The sequence below is a fragment of the Arvicola amphibius genome, chromosome 4 (genome assembly GCF_903992535.2).
Source record: "Arvicola amphibius chromosome 4, mArvAmp1.2, whole genome shotgun sequence".
NCBI lineage: Eukaryota > Metazoa > Chordata > Mammalia > Rodentia > Cricetidae > Arvicola > Arvicola amphibius.
Window position 1 is genome coordinate 28,922,142 of NC_052050.1, and position 6,433 is coordinate 28,928,574.

Below are 6,433 nucleotides of genomic sequence, written 5' to 3' on the forward strand. Positions count from 1 at the left end.
GAAAATCACCAGTCTTAGCTAGCTGTGAGGCCTGTGAGCTACAACAGTGACCACCCTGGTAAGACGTCCTCTCTCCCTCTTGACCTGGGTCAGTTGTGACACAAATGTTATAGGAGTAACCATCTATTTTCTGATTAGACTTAAGTCTTGCTCTGCAAGATAAAAGCCATCCCTCTGACCATGATCAGGGCAAAAGAACCTATGGCTAGGCAAGTCATAGGCTCTAGGGGATTATTCTCTACTGTTGTTCTGATAAATGGACAGAGTATTAGACTGGATCCTAGTGATTTAAAGTTATTGCCATATATTAGGGCATCTCTAACTCTTATCAGAGGAGCTTCTTTTTGCAGTAAATGTGATTGATACAGACACTGACAATAGTCAAGGAATAAAGAATAAAAGATTTCAGAATGATCAGTCTTAAGTAGGCCATCTATATTACCCCCTCCTCTTAAGACATAAGATGTGGGTGACTATAAACAAATTATATTTTCTGGACACAATAGTGTAGTTGTAATGTGAACTTAGTTGTAATGTGTAATGAGTGGTTATGACAGAATGTGTAAACTCAAGCCAGATGAAATCTTTTCATGGAGGAGAGAGTGAATATAAAATACCACCTCTTGCCAAAGAGCTACTGGCAATCAAAATCTACGAAAAAGTCAGTTTTCTTTAACTATGTCACCTCTGGTGGGTCAACTAAGATCTGGTGGAAAGTCATAAAGTTTAGAGCATGTAGCATAAACTACTCAATGTGCCTTTTACAAAAAGAGAACACAAATTTAAATGGCTAGTGAAGGGCATGTGCCTCTGAGAGGAGTTAAGAGAAAGGGTGAATATAATAAACACACATTGTATGAAATTATCAAACACCAACTAACAAAAAATTCTAAAATCACTGTTAGTTCTATTGCTACCTAAGTGTTATCTATTAAAAAACTGTAATTGGATAATACGGGGTAATATGTACTTAAATAGAATTAATGTAAAATAATAAATTGTACTTTCAGTAATGACAAATGCATTGGGTAACTTTTCATTTGTTCTATGTATAATTCAGCATTCATTCGAGGTGAGTTACCTAGCTGGGTATATGACCATTTTCTTTTTTATTTGATTTTTTATTTTCATTTTTATATTCAGTATGCAAATTATTATTTTTTGGTTTTTTTTTTAGAGACAGGTTTCTCTGGTAGCTTTAGAGCTTGTCCTGGAACTAGCTCTTGTAGAACAGGCTGGCCTTGAACTCACAGAGATCCACCTACCTCTGCCTCCTGGCTGCTGGGAGTAAAGGCATGTGCCACCACCTCCCAGCTCAATATACAAATTATTATTGGCTGTATATTTGACTACTCTCTGTACAACCTATAGGAATATAAAAATAACTTACTTCAAGTAAAATTGTTGGGAAGTCTTTTTCTATAGGGGTGTAGAGATTGAACACAAGCCAGGCTCACCAAGCAGGTTCTCGATCACTGAGCCACATGTGACAGTGGAAAGCTTTTCTTTTTTTTTTTTCCCACATCAGATTCATAATTGACAGTATGCACAATGCTTTCAAGGCTTTGAAAAAAATTGCCTAATACTGACATTGATTGAAAAATATCCTGAGTTGTACAAAATTCAGCCTACCACCGGGCTAAGATAGATTGTTCTTGTTAGCAGTACATATTTTTTTTCTCATTTTTTTATTCAAGATTTCCATCTCCTCCCCCTTCCCTCCCCTCCCTTCCACCCATACCCCCACTCCACCCCTCTCCAAAGACAAAGAGCCATCAGGGTTCCCTTCACTATGTTAAGTCCAAGGTCCTCCCAGCTCCCCCTAAGTCCAGGAAGGTGAGCAACCAAACTGACAAGGCTCACAGTGAGCCCGTCCATGCTGTAGAGTTCATGTTCATTGCCATTGTCCTTGGTATCTCAGTCCTCCTCCACAGTCAGCCACATTCAGAGAGTCCGGTTTGGTCCCCTGTTCCATCAGTCCCATTCCAACTGGACTTGGTGGTCTCCCGTTAGATCTGTTCCACCGTCTCAATGGGTAAAAGCACTCCTCGCGGTCCTGGATTCCTTGCTCATGATCTCCCTCCTTTTGCTCCTCATCAGGACCTTAAGAGCTCAGTCTGGTACTCCTATGTGGGGCTCTGTCATTTTCTCCATCCAATGCCAGGTGAAGGTTCTATGGTGATATGCAAGATATTCATGAGTATGACAATAGGATCTGGACATTTCTGGCACCCTCTCCTCAGCTGCCCTAGGAACTAGCTGGGGTCGTCTTCCTGGACACCTGGGAAGCCCTCTAGAGTCAAGTCTCTGCCAACCCTAGAATGGCTCCCTTAACTAAGATATATAGTTCCTTATTCCCATATCCACCCTTCCTATACCCCAACCATCCTATTCCCCCAAGCTCTTCCCATCCTCCACTTCACCCTTTTCTCTCCCTATCCCCCCATCCCCCCATCCCACCCCACCCCCATGTTCCCATTTTTTGTCTGGCAATCTTGTCTACTTCCAATAACCAGGAGGATAACTATATGTTTTTCTTTGGGTTCACCTTCTTATATAGCTTCTCTAGGATTTTTTACGAATTATAGGCTCGATGTCCTTTATTTATGGCTAGAAACCAATTATGAGTGAGTACATCCCATGTTCCTCTTTTTGGGCCTGGGTTACCTCACTCAGGATGGTGTTTTCTATTTCCATCCATTTGCATGCAAAATTCAAGATGTCATTGTTTTTACCGCCGAGTAGTACTCTAATATGTATATATTCCACACTTTCTTCATCCATTCTTCCACTGAAGGGCATCTAGGTTGTTTCCAGGTTCTGGCTATTACAAATAATGCTGCTATAAACATAGTTGAACAAATGCTTTTGTAATATGATTGGGCATCTCTTGGGTAAATTCCCAATAGTGGGATTGCTGGGTCCTGGGGTAGGTTGATCCCAAATTTCCTGAGAAACCTCCACACTGCTTTCCAAAGTGGTTGCACAAGTTTGCATTCCCACCAGCAATGGATGAGTGTACCCCTTACTCCACATCCTCTCCAGCAAAGGCTATCATTGGTGTTTTTGATTTTAGCCATTCTGACAGGTGTAAGATGGTATCTCAGTGTTGTTTTGATTTGCATTTCCCTGATTGCTAAGGAGGTTGAGCATGCCCTTAAGTGTCTTTTGGCCATTCGGACTTCTTCTGTTGAGAATTCTCTGTTCAGTTCGGTGCCCCATTTTTTAATTGGGTTAATTAGCACTTTAAAGTCTAGTCTCTTGAGTTCCTTATATATTTTGGAGATCAGGCCTTTGTCTGTTGCGGGGTTGGTGAAGATCTTTTCCCAGTCAGTAGGCTGCCTTCTTGTCTTAGTGACAGTGTCCTTTGCTTTACAGAAGCTGCTCAGCTTCAGGAGGTCCCATTTATTCAATGTTGCCCTTAATGTCTGTGCTGCTGGGGCTATACGTAGGAAGCAGTCTCCTGTGCCCAAATGTTGTAGAGTACTTCCCACTTTCTCCTCTAACAGGTTCAGTGTGTTCAGATTGATATTGAGGTCTTTAATCCATTTGGACTTGAGTTTTGTGTATGGTGATAGACACGGATCTACTTTCAATCTTCTACAGGTTGACATCCAGTTATGCCAGCACCATTTGTTGAAGATGCTTTCTTTCTTCCATTGTGTGCTTTTAGCTCCTTTATCAAAAATCAGGTGTTCATAGATTTGTGGGTTAAGATCTGGGTCTTCTCTTCAATTCCATTGGTCGACTTCTCTATTTTTATGCCAATACCAAGCTGTTTTCAATACTGTAGCTCTGTAATAGAGTTTGAAGTCAGGGATGGTAATGCCTCCAGAAAAATATGGAATGCTTCACGAATTTGCGTGTCATCCTTGCGCAGGGGCCATGCTAATCTTCTCTGTATCGTTCCAATTTTAGTATAAGTGCTGCCGAAGCGAGCACTGGAAAGCTTTTCTTAAAGGAGTTTCTTTGACGTGTCAAACCTCAAAACCTCATCAATTATTTAACATTTATTTGTGTGTGTGTGTGTGTTTTCAGGACAAGGTTTCTCTATGTAGCCCTGGCTGTCCTGGAACTCACTCTATAGACCAGGCTGTCCCCAAACTGAGCATGAGCCACCACCTCCTGGTTTATTCTCCTATCTTTACAGATTTTTTGCTAAACTCATTTGCTCTATTCCTCTTTTCTTGATGAGATCTTTATTTATATACTTGATCCTTTAGTTTTAAGTTCAGTTTAGCCTTTTCAAAATGTCAGGGTCTAATAATCTATATCTCTTCATTTTCTTCAACAATTTTCTTGATTTGGGTCTTTATGTTGCCTAAATTTATGTCATCTTGACACAAACTACAATTATCTGAGAGGAGGGAATTTCAGTTGAAAGAATGTGTTCAAAAGATTGGGTTAAAAGCAAGCCTTTAGAATATTTTTTCATTAATGACTCATATTTGGGAAGGCCCAATTCACTATGGTAGGGAAAACCCTGGGTTTGGTGGTCCTGGGTTCTAAAATAAAGCAGGTTGAGCACACCCTGCGAGCAAACCAGTAAACAGCACTCCTCCCTGGCCTCTGAATCAGCTCCTGCCTTCAGGTTCCTGTACTGTTTGAGGTCATGTACTAATTTCCTTCAATAATTAACGATGATATGATCAACTATTTCTTATACAAAAGGTTATTTTTGTCATGGTGTTTCATCACAGCCATAGTGCCATAGTAACTCGAACTACGACAGGTTCTTCACAGCTCTGTGTATTTGAATATTAACTTGTCACATACTATTCAAAAAATGATAGTGTGATTGTTATTTTAAAATGCTGTATTTTAATATTAATTAATATTAAATGCAGAATATCTGTAGTTTGAATTATTCATTTTTCTGCATTGTAAAGGTTTTATTAAAACAATTGAACTATGCATTATGGTTAAGTAACAACATAGCTAAAGCATAATCAATGATGCTATTCTGAACAAATTTTAAGGATAAATGCAAATAAATGAGGAATCAGTTATTTTTTTAAATTGAGCCTTAAATTTCTGGCTGTACTTCGGTCTCTCTCAGCTCTCAGTAACCTTTTTGGCATCACCTGAGGGCATTAAATTATCTTCCACCTAACAAGCATTCTATTGTTTTTAAGTTTGGTTTTATTGTATGGAGAAATTTCACAAATCAGGCTGGATATGTCTCCGTGCTTTTGTCTACCAATGTTTCATCCGTCTGAGATCAAGAATGAAGCCTTCTTTGCTCAATGGTACATAAACAATAACTGGACTCAGGCAGATGGGACAAAGACTCTTATATGGACAGCACTAGCTGTAGTTAGTGGATTATTTTCTTTAAAAATGGAAAGCCAGCCCCTTTCTGAATGGAGACGATGGAGAAGTGAATTGGGAGGGGAATAAATGGGAGGCAGGGGGGAAACAGCAGGAGAGAGGAAGGGGAAACTGGAGTTGATATGTAATATAAATGAAAAAAATTAACTAATAGAGATGGATTCTTTTCTTAAAAGGTTGGGAGGAGTTGTGTTGCTGGAAAGGGGAAATGTGGGTTAGTTTTGGTCATAGTTTGTCATGAAACTGTATGAAATTTGCAAAAAAAATGATCCTTTTTAAAAATAAGGATTTAGAAAAGGTAAAAGGTTTGAAATCTAAGCAGATATGACAGGAAAATAAGGGCTTCTCATCTCTCATCTTATTTCAAAGTGAAATCAGAAGGAAAACAATGGGAGGATGAAATAATAGCCATAAAGTATAGAAGTCTGAACCTGTCATAATGTTTTGAAATATTTCTGGTGATTTTTAGACAATGACACAGAAAGAAAATCCTAATTTATGAGTTCTCACCACTTGTCTAATCTTGTGATTTTCCTACCCCTGTGTCTAAGTTCATTCATGCAGGCGAAAATGATCTATTACTTTCTTTATTGCTGTGTCCAAATGCAATGCAAGACTCAGTTTAGGAAGGAGGAGTTTCTTTTGCAGGGACATCATCCATCAAGGTGGGAAAGGACTCCATGAGGTCTTCAGTCCAACTGGGGCTTGACCAACACAGCTACCCATGAGCTTTCTGCATGAAAGGAGACTCCCTTACACACTACCTATCCATGGAGGCATTCTTAAGTATTGGGGCAAATATCCAGGCATAATTAGATATAGAATTTTGTAGACCTAAATAAACTCAATCACTGTGTGAATAATACCAGGCTCTGCTTAAAGCTCGGGATGTAATTTGGCCTCTTTGGGCCACTGCTGCAGTGGCCTTTGTGTGACTTCATGGTTAAAGCTGGGAAAACACACAGCCTGCCATTTTTAGTAGTGTACGCAATGAATATATTTCTTAAGGAACACTTATTTCTAATGAATTTGTATTTTTACTCACTAGAGTTATAGATTCATGGAACCATATCTTTGATGTAATATTTCTACTACCCCAGTA

General features: G+C 39.3%; 1 non-coding gene across 1 annotated transcript; it reads right to left on the reverse strand.

Annotated features, from left to right (window-relative positions):
* Positions 1 to 3,835: 3,835 nt before the first annotated feature.
* On the reverse strand, positions 3,836 to 3,942 carry LOC119813759. The gene has a single exon (XR_005285220.1). It is a non-coding gene; the product is annotated as a U6 spliceosomal RNA (small nuclear RNA).
* Between the last annotated feature and the right edge of the window lie 2,491 nt (positions 3,943 to 6,433).